We start from the raw sequence: 14,068 nt of genomic DNA on the forward strand, positions 1-14,068 counted from the left end.
GGGCAGCGCGCAGTAGTCGCGCAACCAGCAGAGAGCACCCGCTGCAACTCGACTATCTCACTGCGTGGGGCCATAAACGACTTGTCCACAATTCTACGTTTATCGCAGAATTTGGCGATAAACAGAGCTATGAAGTTGCGCCCTGTGGTCTTGAAAGAATTTTGTACACAGAACGTGTAGGGAACCATGGGGGAATGGGTTATCACTTATTGCGGGCGCCTTTTCCCGCCGCCGATAGCTTCATTCGACGGCGGGGTTTCAAGACAAGTGCGAACGTCATACATCTTGTGGAGATTTCAATCGTCATATTTCCGGATACTGAAATGGAAAATAAGTATTTTTAAACCTTAATATTAACTTATATTGTATACATGTACGTGCTTACTATGGTGTTGTAGATAGGGATGTGAATGTCAGTGAAGACGTTCGATTTCAATCGTTGTTTTCAATTTGTAAATTAGCACGACATACGTATACATGTATCTGACATGACATAGCACGACTAAGTAGTGACAGGCAACTGGCATGCTCGGCGCGGTGTTCCTCTTGCTATATAAATACTAGGGACCAATTGTGAGGTATTTCATAGGGACCCCAACGGAAATAAGCCAAAGATAAAAATTGGCTTAATTGGGTTGTCCTTGTTTTGTATATTTTTGTGTCCTATTTTTATTGTGTTCGAAATTAATTTATCTTATTTCATGGTCTGTTTCCGATTGCGATGTGTGTGTATTTTTGACATGTTTTTATCCAAATAAATTCAAATCAAATCAAGTTCTGTCAATGATAGTAAACCTGGCATGCTGCGCGGTGTCTTTGTGCTGTGTGTACTTTATTAAGCACCAAGTTGGGTTTTTCATAGGAGCCCAACGGAAATGAGCCAAAGATATTGTCTAACTATTGGGTTATCCTTGTTTAGTTTTAGTCCTATTTTTATTGTGTTCAAAATTAATTTATCTTATTTCATCGTCTGTTTCCGATTGCTGTGTATGTATTTTTGACATGTTTTTATCCAAATAAATTCAAATCAAATCAAACCCAAGTCAATGATAGTAGCTTGGCATGCTCTGCGCGGTCTCCCTCTGTGCTGTGTGTACTTTATTACGCACCAAGTTGGGTATTTCATAGGAGCCCAACGGAAATAAGCCAAAGATATTGGCTTTATTTGGTTATCCTTGGATATTTTTTGTGTCCTATTTTTATTGTGTTCTAAATTAATTGATCTTAATTCATCGTCTTTTCTCCCATTGTTGTGACGGTTTCGATCGTCATAATTTAGGATACTGAAATGAAACTTAAGTATATCCTTATATACTTATGAACTTATGGTAAACATATTTACCATGGTGTTGTAGAAAGGGATGTCAATGAAAATTATTGGTGGATGTCGGTGAAGACATTCGGTTCCAAACGTTGGTTCTATTTGTAAATATAACACGACTATCTCATTTTTAATGAAAGTAATTTTATAGGCAACTTACTAATAGCCTCGCATGCTCTGCGCGGTGTCTCCCTCTGTGCTGTGTCACAGTGTGTACTTTAGGGACCAAGATGGGTAGTCAGAGACATCCCAATGGTTTATTCGGTTATCCTAGGATCGGTTATCCGGGTGTTTTTTTTTCGTGTTCTTACTTAATTTATCTGATTCCATTGTCTTTTCTCCTATTGTGTATGTATAGTTAACATTCAAATAAATTCAAAGTGTTGTTCTTGGGAGGGTATGACCTCGATATTGTGAGAGTTTTTAAGAACTGTAATCAGAGGATAATAAATTTGTTCTACTAGGGTCATTGGTGCAAACATGTACTTATATGTCTACATATGAAGTTAAAGTCGCCATTAAATATTTATAAATATATAACTGTTTACATGCATTTCTTCTTAAAGATTCCATTTTTTTAGTCAATTTGTAAACAAAACACCCCTTTGAAAAGCACAACATTAGAGGCAATTTTTATGTACATAAAAAAGGTTGATCGGCTTTAAGCGCAAAATGGGGTATGCTGCGGCGCCTTTTCCCGCCGCCAATTTGCTACGGCTGCGTCCGACGTTGGGTCTCGAGTCCTACTTGTTGAGGTTTCAATTGTCATAATTCCGGGTACTGAAATGGAACTAAAGTATATTTTTATAAACCTTAACATTCACTTATTGTGTACGCGCTTACTATGGTGTTATAGAAAGGGATGCGAGTGTCAGTGAAGACATTCAGTTCCAATTGTCATTTTCAATTTGTGAATATAACACGACTATAGGGCCTACTGACATGTTATTGATAATAATTTTATAGGCAACTTGATAGTAGCCTGGCATGCTCTGCGCGATGTCCTTCTGTGAGGTGTGTACTTAAAGCACCAAGTTGGGTGTTTCATAGGAGCCCAACGGAACTAAGCCACAGATATTGGCTTTTTTTGGTTATCCTTGTATATTTTGGTGTTCTATATTTATTGTGTTTCTAAACTAAATTTTCTTATTTCATCGTCTTTTCTCCTATTGTTGTGTTGGTGTTTTGAATTTTTTTTTTATCTGAATAAGTACAAATCAAATCAAATCAAAATGTTGTTCTCGGCAGGGTATGTAATTGTAGTATATACACTAATTGTACAAAGACTGTGGTGTCAAGAGGTATTTTTATTGATTAGTCTGGTCCGTGTCATTTTTTATTTTTTTATTTTTTTATTTTTTTTTACTTTCTGTTTTTGGTTGCTTTTGTTTTTTGTCCTTGTCATCCTAGTCCTTATCTGTCTGTAGAAATTATCCTAATATCTGTAGTTATTCCCTTCAAATTGTATACATTGCATCCGACCTTCATTTTTATGTTCATAAATATTTGTTTTCTAGTGTATGCTTAAATTGTTATTGTCGACCTGAAAAATAAATGTTCATTTGTGGGATGTTTTTAAGGAACTGTTATCAGTGGATAATAAATTTGTTCTACCATGGTCATTGGTGCAAACATGTTCTTGTTGGTCTACCTATGTTATTTAATAAATAAAAGTCGCTGTTAATATTTATAAGCGTATATTGGTTTACATGAGTTTCTTCATAGAGAGACTCCCTTGTTTGAGTCAGTTTGCTAGATGTCAGTGAAGACATTTGGTTCCAATCGTCTGTTTCAATTTGTAAATATAACACGACTATAGGGCCTGTTTATATTTTTAATGATAGTAATTGTATAGGCAACTTGATAGTAGCGTGCTGCTCTGCGCGATGTACCTCTGTGCTGTGTGTACTTTAAGGACCACATTAGGTATTTCATTGCGACCCCAATGGAAATAAGCTTTATTGGGTCACCACGGATATTTTTATAACCTTGGGATGTCAAGAGATGTTCGAACTGAACACCAAGTCAGTAGGGCATGCCAGTCTTTTATTGGCTCAATATTCATGTAAATGTTAACATTTTGATAGAATGGCTTTACAAACCAACCCTCTGCTTTGATGAAATTGTAAACTGTACACGGGGCAGTGTACTGTAGTATGCACAGACACACGTCGTGCGTGGCGGTGTATGGCGCGGCCATCTGCGGGACACACACCGCACAAATCAGCGCACTGACCAATCGAGCAAACGATCGGCGTAAATTGGTGTTTTTTGTTATAGGAATAAGGTTATCTTGAGAAATGTAAAGGTGTATTATATTAAACAAACAGGATTGTCAGCAAAATCTTTGTTTGTTTTTGAAAGCTCAGTATAAAGTAAGGGGGCCAAATTGACACTTTTCAAATGTGGTGGGGGGGGCAACGGCCCCCCTGATGTCACTGCCGTTCATCCTTCGCACTTATTGTTAGACGTATTTTTTGTTAGAACAATGAGAAAAAGATGTGATTACCATTGGTGCTACAGCTTGCTGTAGGCAAGAGGTAACGACCCCTGGGGTTCCCTGCATTAGGCATGCTCCGGCTCCCGCCGGGTAGTTTGTCTAAAACACAAATGTCCCATTGTGGGGCTAGGACACGATTATCCTCAATGAGCATACATTCTACACTATTTTTGCACAATCTGGCTCTGTAGTGTTTTCATTGTTCGATGTGTAAGGCAATTGAGGGGGAACCAGACGCGTAAAAGGTCCCATTATGCGGCTAGGACACATTTCTCCTCGTTTAGCATACCCTTTACACTGGCTTAGTCTGGCTCCTCTATTTTTTATTCCCTTTTTGTATTTATAAGGGTATGTTGGGGGAGCCAGACAAACGGTTAGCTTCGGTACACGCGAGCAGTGGAAAAAAAAATTCCGCTGGAGGTTTGCATGCCAGGTTTTTGCTTAATCAAAATTGCCGATAATATGGAACAAATTGTGATATATCAACATTTTCTATATTTCGATATGATTAAAAATGTTACATCCGCGGTATCTATCTCAAAAAAACGTTGTGTATTAAGTATTTTCGATGTATCGACGGACGTTATTTAGCTGAACAGTCAAAAATAAATATGGTTACGCGGATGTTGGTCAGTTAACTGGTTAACCTTGTAACTGTCACTGTTAAATAGTCTCTACTGGTCATTTTTTGTGGGTTGGTTCTGACAGAGTGAAATAAAATTTTGAACTCGTGTTTCAGACAAATTTAATATTGTATTCGCTTTGTGTGTTTTTTTATCCACTGTTTTCGCTTTTAAATAAACATTTTATTTGGTTCTAATTCAGTGTATTTATGTCATCAGCCAATTGAACAATAAAAACACATTGTGCCAATCTCTTTTTTATATGACCCTGGATTATTTCTTCATTTTCATATAACTGCTTCATTATTTGCTTACTGATTTGTTGGTTTTCCTGTAACCTTGTGAATGTAAAGCATTGTGAGATTTCATGTAATACCTTATAATAATAGTAAAAATAAATTACCTTTAATTCGATGCATTTGTTGAGTCCTACGTGGTGATGACGTTGTTAGAGAACTCTCTATGGATCACAGTCATCTGTTTTCATAGCATCAACTAACTTTCTATGGATTGTTCTCCTCTCCAACCACGACACTTTTGGAATGCCGAAGTCACCCACCTCATCTATTAATGGCCATGGACGTATGAACTTGAAACACTGATAACCATTTTCTTAGTGGTGTCAACCATTAGGCCCCTCGTATATGGAGCGCTCTACGCGGCCAAGGCTATCGATCGGTTTTAGTTAAGTGTAGGTGGGCATTAAATATCTTAAACACTGTAACCTATGTTATCATATATGTAATGTTAACACAACTTTTAGTCCCTAAACAGGTTGCCTGGTTACTAACTATTCTTTTTGTTGTCTAGCAGGACGAGGCCCTTTGATGTATGGAGCGCTCTTTGCGGCAAAGCAAATTGGTCGGTTCTAGTTAGGTGGGCATTAAATATCTTGTACACTGTTACCTATGTTATCATATATGTAATGTTAACAAAACTTTAGTCCCTAAACAGGTTGCCTGGTTACTAACTATTCTTTTTGTTGTCTAGCAGGACGAGGCCCTTTGATGTATGGAGCGCTCTTTGCGGCAAAGCAAATTGGTCGGTTCTAGTTAGGTGGGCATTAAATATCTTGTACACTGTTACCTATGTTATCATATATGTAATGTTAACAAAACTTTAGTCCCTAAACAGGTTGCCTGGTTACTAACGGTATTCTTTTTGTTGTCAATGATCAGGACGAGGCTCTTTGATGTAAGGAGCGCTCTTTGCAGCTAAGCGAATTGGTCGGTTCTAGTTAGGTGGGCATTAAATATCTTATACACTGTTACCTACTTTATCATATATGCAATGTTAACAAAACTTTATTCCTAAAACAGGTTGCCTGGATCCAAAGCTCCCTCGTCTTCCCTGGTTACTAACTGTATTCTTTTTGTTGTCAATCAGGACGAGGCCCTTTGATGTATGGAGCGCTCTGCGCAGCTAAGCGAATTGGTCGGTTCTAGTTAGGTGGGCATTATATATCTTATACACTGTTACCTATGTAATGTTAACAAAACTTTATTCCCAAAACAGGTTGTTCCCACTCGATCCTACTCTGCGGTAGTAGTTGTAGACTGGCACTCTACCTAACAAGTTTCTATGATACTTGGGAATATGGGAATATATTGAAGGGATACAAACTCTTTATGAGGCGGTGACGTTAATAGCGAGAAGTCCATTGATCCAATAAGAGAATCTTAGGTGCGATAGTAGGTAGACTGGCACTCTACCTAACAAGTTTCTATGATACTTGCGAATATGGGAATATATTGAAGGAATAAGAACTCACTCCGGTGCAGTGATGTTCTAAGCGAGAAGTCCGATCGATCCAATAAGAGAACCTATGGTGCGGTAGTAGGTAGACTGGCACTCTATGTAACAAATTCCTATGATACTTGCGAATATGGGAATATATTGAAGGGATACAAACTCTTTATGAGGCGGTGACGTTAATAGCGAGAAGTCCATTGATCCAATAAGAGAATCTTAGGTGCGATAGTAGGTAGACTGGCACTCTACCTAACAAGTTTCTATGATACTTGCGAATATGGGAATATATTGAAGAAATAAGAACTCACTCCGGTGCAGTGATGTTCTAAGCGAGAAGTCCTATCGATCCAATAAGAGAACCTATGGTGCGGTAGTAGGTAGACTGGCACTCTATGTAACAAATTCCTATGATACTTGCGAATATGGGAATATATTGAAGGGATACAAACTCTTTATGAGGCGGTGACGTTAATAGCGAGAAGTCCACACGATCCAATAAGAGCACCTTTGGTGCAGTAACAGGTAGACTGGCACTCTATCTAACAAATTTCTATGATACTTGCGAATATGGGAATATATTGAAACGATACAAACTTTTAATGAGGCAGTGCTGTTAATAGCGAGAAGTCCATTGATACAATAAGAGAACCTACCCTGCGGTAGTAGGTAGAATGGCACTCTATGTAACAAATTTCTATGATACTTGCGAATATGGGAATATATTGAAGGGATAAGAACTCACTCCGGTGCAGTGACGTTCTGAGCGAGAAGTCCGATCGATCCAATAAGAGAACCTATGGTGCGGAAGTAGGTAGACTGGCACTCTACCTAACAGGTTTCTATGATACTTGCGAATATGGGAATATATTGAAGGAATAAGAACTCACTCCGGTGCAGTGATGTTCTAAGCGAGAAGTCCGATCGATCCAATAAGAGAACCTATGGTGCGGAAGTAGTTAGACTGGCACTCTATCTAACAGGTTTCTATGATACTTGCGAATATGGGAATATATTGGAGAAATAAGAACTCACTCCGGTGCAGTGACGTTCTGAGCGAGAAGTCTGATCAATCCAATAAGAGAATCTATGGTGCGGAATAAGGTAGACTGGCACTCTACCTAACAGGTTTCTATGATACTTGCGAATATGGGAATATATTGAAGGAATAAGAACTCACTCCGGTGCAGTGATGTTCTAAGCAGGAAGTCTGATCGATCCAATAAGAGAACCTATGGTGCGGAAGTAGGTAGACTGGCACCTCTACCTAACAGGTTTCTATGATACTTGCGAATATGGGAATATATTGAAGGAATAAGAACTCACTCCGGTGCAGTGATGTTCTAAGTGAGAAGTCCGATCGATCCAATAAGAGAACCTATGGTGCCGAAGTAGGTAGACTGGCACTCTACGTAACAATTTCCTGAGATACTTGCGAATATGGGAATATATTGAAGGAATAAGAACTCACTCCGGTGCAGTGACGTTCTGAGCGAGAAGTCCGATCGATCCACTTAGAGAACCTACTCTGCGGTAGTAGGTAGACTGGCACTCTATGTAACAATTTCCTATGATGCTTGCGAATATGAGATTGTATTGAAGGAATAAGAACTCACTCCGGTGCAGTGATGTTCTGAGCGAGAAGTCCGATCGATCCAATAAGAGAACCTACTCTGCGGTAGTAGGTAGACTGGCACTCTACGTAACAATTTCCCATGATACTTGCGAATATGGGATTGTATTGAAGGAATATAAAACTCACTCCGGTGCAGTGACACTCTGAGCGAGAAGTCCGAATCGATCCAATAAGAGAACCTACTCTGCGGTAGTAGGTAGACTGGCACTCTACGTAACAATTTCCTATGATACTTGCGAGTATGGGATTGTACTGAAGGATAAGAACTCACTCCGGTGCAGTGATGTTCTGAGCGAGAAGTCCGATCGATCCAATAAGAGAACCTACTCTGCGGTAGTAGGTAGACTGGCACTCTACGTAACAATTTCCCATGATACTTGCGAATATGGGATTGTATTGAAGGAATAAAAACTCACTCCGGTGCAGTGACGTTCTGAGCGAGAAGTCCGAATCGATCCAATAAGAGAACCTACTCTGCGGTAGTAGGTAGACTGGCACTCTACGTAACAATTTCCTATGATACTTGCGAATATGGGATTGTATTGAAGGAATAAGAACTCACTCCGGTGCAGTGACGTTCTGAGCGAGAAGTCCGAACGATCCAATAAGAGAACCTACTCTGCGGTAGTAGGTAGACTGGCACTCTATGTAACAATTTCCTATGATACTTGCGAGTATGGGATTGTACTGAAGGATAAGAACTCACTCCGGTGCAGTAACGTTCTGAGCGAGAAGTCCGATCGATCCACTAAGAGAACCTACTCTGCGGTAGTAGGTAGACTGGCACTCTACGTAACAATTTCCTGAGATACTTTCGAATATGGGAATATATTGAAGGAATAAGAACTCACTCCGGTGCAGTGACGTTCTGAGCGAGAAGTGCGATCGATCCACTTAGAGAACCTACTCTGCGGTAGTAGGTAGACTGGCACTCTACATAACAATTTCCTATGATGCTTGCGAATATGAGATTGTAATGAAGGAATAAGAACTCACTCCGGTGCAGTGATGTTCTGAGCGAGAAGTCCGATCGATCCAATAAGAGAACCTACTCTGCGGTAGTAGGTAGACTGGCACTCTACGTAACAATTTCCCATGATACTTGCGAATATGGGATTGTATTGAAGGAATAAAAACTCACTCCGGTGCAGTGACGTTCTGAGCGAGAAGTCCGAATCGATCCAATAAGAGAACCTACTCTGTGGTAGTAGGTAGACTGGCACTCTACGTAACAATTTCCTGAGATACTTGCGAATATGGGAATATATTGAAGGAATAAGAACTCACTCCGGTGCAGTGACGTTCTGAGCGAGAAGTGCGATCGATCCACTTAGAGAACCTACTCTGCGGTAGTAGGTAGACTGGCACTCTACGTAACAATTTCCTATGATGCTTGCGAATATGAGATTGTATTGAAGGAATAAGAACTCACTCCGGTGCAATGATGTTCTGAGCGAGAAGTCCGATCGATCCAATAAGAGAACCTACTCTGCGGTAGTAGGTAGACTGGCACTCTACGTAACAATTTCCCATGATACTTGCGAATATGGGATTGTATTGAAGGAATAAAAACTCACTCCGGTGCAGTGACACTCTGAGCGAGAAGTCCGAATCGTTCCAATAAGAGAACCTACTCTGCGGTAGTAGGTAGACTGGCACTCTACGTAACAATTTCCTATGATACTTGCGAATATGGGATTGTATTGAAGGAATAAGAACTCACTCCGGTGCAGTGACGTTCTGAGCGAGAAGTCCGATCGATCCAATAAGAGAACCTACTCTGCGGTAGTAGGTAGACTGGCACTCTACGTAACAATTTCCTATGATACTTGCAAATATGGGAATATATTGAAGGAAAAAGAACTCACTCCGGTGCAGTGACGTAGGTAGACTGGCACTCTACGTAACAGTGACGTTCTGAGCGAGAGGTCCATTCGAGCCACCAAGAGAACCTACAGTGGGTAGTAGGTAGACTGGCAATCTCTTGGTTTTTTTTTTTAAGAATCTTGTTTTTTTTTAATGACATGTTTTTACCAGTTTTTGCCTTTTTTTAAATTTCCCTTAACAACAATTTTTTGTTTTTGTGTGCAGATGGTGCCGGTTAATTGTTCATTCCACTTATCTTAACTCTGTAAAGTTAAGAACGCAAAGTCCACTCGATCCTTTAAGAGAACCTACTCTGCGGTAGTAGGTAGACTGGCACTCTAACTAACAAAACCCTATGATACTAGCGATTATGGGAATATATTGAAGGAATAAAAACTCACTCCAGGGAAGTGACGTTCTGAGCGAGAATTCCACTGGATTCATTACAGAACCTACTCTGCGGTAGTAGCTGGTAGACTGGCACTCTACCTAACCAAACCCTATGATGCGAGGGCTTGAAAATTTGGGATTATGAAAAATAAAAAAAACTCACTCCGAGTTAGCGACGTTAATAGCGAGAAGTCCCCTCGATCCACCAAGAGAACCTACAGTGGTTAGTAGGTAGACTGGCACTCTCTTGCTTTTTTTTTTTTTTAAGAATCTTTTATTTTCAATTACTTGTTTTACCAGTTTTTACCTATGTTTGATGTTTTAATTTTTTGTGTTTGTGTGTAGATTGTGCCGGTTTATTGATCATTCCCCTTTTCTTAACCCTGTATAACTAAATAAATTTAAATGTTGTTGTGTTTTTAATCAGATTTGTTGGCCGGTTACTTTTATCGTGGGGATCAAAGGGCTAGGAACGGCCAAGAATGTGTGTGAAGTATTGAGCAACTTCTCACTCATGAAACATTCTATATGGCCAGCGTCTCAAATAGCCTCTCCTAGTCAAACTCCTACTGCCCGGCTTCTCGTGCTGATCCCTGTTTAGAACAGTGGGCAGAGGTGTGTTTTAAGCAAATGACAGTACGTACCAAGAAAAAAACATTGACCAAATCCGCAGTTTGTCACTAACGAGAGGGTTCTTAATGAGTAGTATTGTTTCTTTGTTACTTTCAGGTCACATTTCAAGGTTCAACATATCCAGTTACTAGGAAGGAAGAAGACAATGGGAAAAGGATTCTGTTTTGACATTCCTGCTATTAATCTGCTCATAGAGAAAATAGAGGTGAGACGACATTCTCATTTAACTTCAAAATGTTACTGATCTTATGAAAAGCGCTTGGAACCGTTTATAAAATGTTGAAAGTAGAATTTAACTAAGCACATTATGCCCAGCATTTGCACAGTTTTTCTTATGTTCTCTACTAACATGACACGCCAGCTTGTGGAGTCAAATCTTATACTCCACAAAATGGTTGGCCATGTTAGTTTGCGAAGTAAAAGAAAAACCACACAATTTTGGGGCATATTCTTGTGGCTCATTGTATTCTAAAACATTCTTCTTAACATATGCATATTATATAAAAAAAAAAATAAAAAACGATTTCTAAACACCAACTAGGTCCAATCCCAGGCAACGTGTCCCTTTAAAGTAAATTTGAAACACTATTCTTATGGTCAATTGATAGCAACAAGAATGTAATAATAACCTATATTATTGTTTGCCGTGATTCACTTTTACGCTTGCCAGTATCATTGTAACCCAACACGACACTACAGGCAAGGCTATATATGCTTATGTGGCTGTGTATGGTCAATAAAAAAAATGGGCCATGGCTTACTTCCCTCACAAAATACTCTATAACAAACTTATTAGAAACTTATAGGAATCTTATAAGAACCTGTATTGAGCAGTCGTATAGAATCTTATTAGAGTCTATTGAGCAGTGTTATAAGAATCTTATCAGAGTCTTATGTGATTCTTACAAGTATTTAATATGTAAATTAGTGAGATCTCAAAAGAAATACACCAGGATCTTTTGAGAAACTTCAAAATGTTTTTTTTTTCTCTTCAGAATCTCGTAAGAAGTGTATAAGAATCATTTCAGAATACGATTTTTAAACGGAAAGTGTCATCTACTGTGAGTTGCAATTGTTGTGACATTGAGGCAAGGTCATGCTCAGTAAGTTATCAGACTTAATAGTATGCATGAGTTAGATAAAGCATAAAGCAAACCAAATCAAATCATGAGTCAAGTTGCTGTGACTGGCGCCCCACTTACACTGCGTAATTTGTTCCGAGCAAAGATGTTTGTCTGAGAAAGAAGTATTTTCTGCTTATTAACAGCTTACTGATATTCGACCCATGTTCTCATCTGCAAGGCCAACTATAAAATAATGTGTCCTCCATCCCATGCACAGTGCTGGGCTAAGTTTCATAAAGCTGCTTAAGCACAAAAACTAGCTAAGCACAACAAAATTGTGCTACCAGAAAAAGGTTACCAGCCTAAATACCATGTCAAAAAGTTCAATTTGTACAAAGTACAAAGGCTTCAGGGGCATGAAGCCATTTTCAGTCATCTGAAAGCACACAATCTTTGCAACAAGGCTATTTTTTCTTTTATCGTTTTACAGTACATGACCAAAAAAATGTTTACAGTAAAAGGCATGGTCTAAAACAGCAGTTTGAAAGTTAAACTTCACACACCTTTTTTCAGAAAACACTCAGCTTTGGCTGTGGTCATTTTGTGGCATGAGCGATATGTTGTATGTTTGAAGTTAAGCAAATGACAGTACTTGCCCAAAAAACATTGACCATATCCGCAGTTTGTCACTAACGAGAGGGTTCTTAATGAGTAGTATTGTTTGTTTGTTACTTTCAGGTCACATTTCAAGGTTCAACATATCCAGTTACTAGGAAGTAAGAAGACAACGGGAAAAGGATTCTGTTTTGACATTCCTGCTATTTATCTGCTCATAGAGAAAATAGAGGTGAGACAACATTCTCATTAAACTTCAAAATATAACTGATCTAGCGCTTGTAACCGTTTATAAAATGCATATGTTTGAATGTAGAATATAACTATACACATTATGCCCCGCGACTAACGGGACTAGCAAGCTTGTGGAGTCAAATTTTGTACTCCACAAAATGGTTGAACATGTAATTTTGCAAAGTTAAAGGAAACCACACGATTTGGAGGCATATTCTTGTGGCTCATTATATTCTACTTATAAAATATGTATCTTACCATACGCGTTTCATTAAAAAAACATAAACGCTTTTTATGCACCAAGTTGCCTTACCCAAGCAGCGTGTCCCTTTAAAGTAAACTTGAAACACTTTTTTTTTATGGTCAATTGATAGCAACAATTGAGTGTGATATTAAAGGCAGTGGACACTATTGGTAATTGTCAAAGTCTAGCCTTCACAGTTGGTGAATCTCAACATATGCATAAAATAATTAACCTGTGAAAATTTTAGCTCAATCAGTCATCGAAGTTGCGAGATAATAATGAAAGAAAAAACACCCTTGTCACACAAAGTTGTGTGCGTTGAGATGGTTGATTTCGAGACCTCAAGTTCTAAATCTGAGGTCTCGAAATCAAATTTGTGGAAAATTACTTCTTTCTCGAAAACTATGGCACTTCAGAGGGAGCCATTTCTCACAATGTTTTATTCCATCAACCTCTCCCTATTACTCATCACCAAGAAAGGTTTTATGCTAATAATTATTTTGAGTAATTACCAATAGTGTCCACTGCTTTAACCTATATCTGTTAGCCTTTTTCAACGTTTAAGCCTGGTTTCATCATTGTTACTCAAAATGACACTACAGGCAAGGCTATGCTTTGTGTGGCTGTGATTGGTCAATGAAATACTCTTATAAGAAACTTTTAACAAACCTACATATAAGAATCTTATTAACATCATATAAGAACCTGTATTGAGCAGTCTTATAAGAATCTTATCAGAGTCTTATAAAATTCTTATAAGTATTTTATTTGTAAATTAGTAAGATCTATCTTAAAAGAATTACACCAGGAACTTGTAAAAACCTTAAATAATTTTAAAGATTTTCAGAATGTCTTTTTAAGAATCTTTTAAGAAGTGTGTACGAATCTTATGAAAATAAGATTTTTAGATGAAAAGTGTACTTCATTTACTGTTAGGCAAGGTCATGCTCAAAATATCAGACCTCCCTAAAGCGAACCAAATCAAATCTTAAAACAGATTAATGACCAAACAAACTTTCAACATCGAGTTAAAAATGCTGAACTAGGATGAAGCATCAATTTTATTTTCAAAAGGTCCAGCCATTTTTTTAAATTAAACTTACAGGGTTTGAAGATAATGATGATAGAAAGCTGATCATAAAAATATAACTCGCTAAAGTGCTGTAATTTTTGAAAAATGTGCAAAACAAGTC

The 14,068-nt window shown here is 38.4% G+C and overlaps 1 long non-coding RNA gene across 1 annotated transcript; it reads left to right on the forward strand.

Moving 5' to 3' along the window:
• Positions 1-244: 244 nt before the first annotated feature.
• On the forward strand, positions 245-12,573 carry LOC139948601 (uncharacterized). The gene is made up of 3 exons (XR_011787466.1): positions 245-334; positions 5,831-5,893; positions 12,521-12,573. It is a non-coding gene; the product is annotated as an uncharacterized lncRNA (long non-coding RNA).
• The last annotated feature ends 1,495 nt before the right edge of the window (positions 12,574-14,068 follow it).

The sequence above is a fragment of the Asterias amurensis genome, chromosome 16 (genome assembly GCF_032118995.1).
Source record: "Asterias amurensis chromosome 16, ASM3211899v1".
Classification (NCBI taxonomy): Eukaryota; Metazoa; Echinodermata; class Asteroidea; order Forcipulatida; family Asteriidae; genus Asterias; species Asterias amurensis.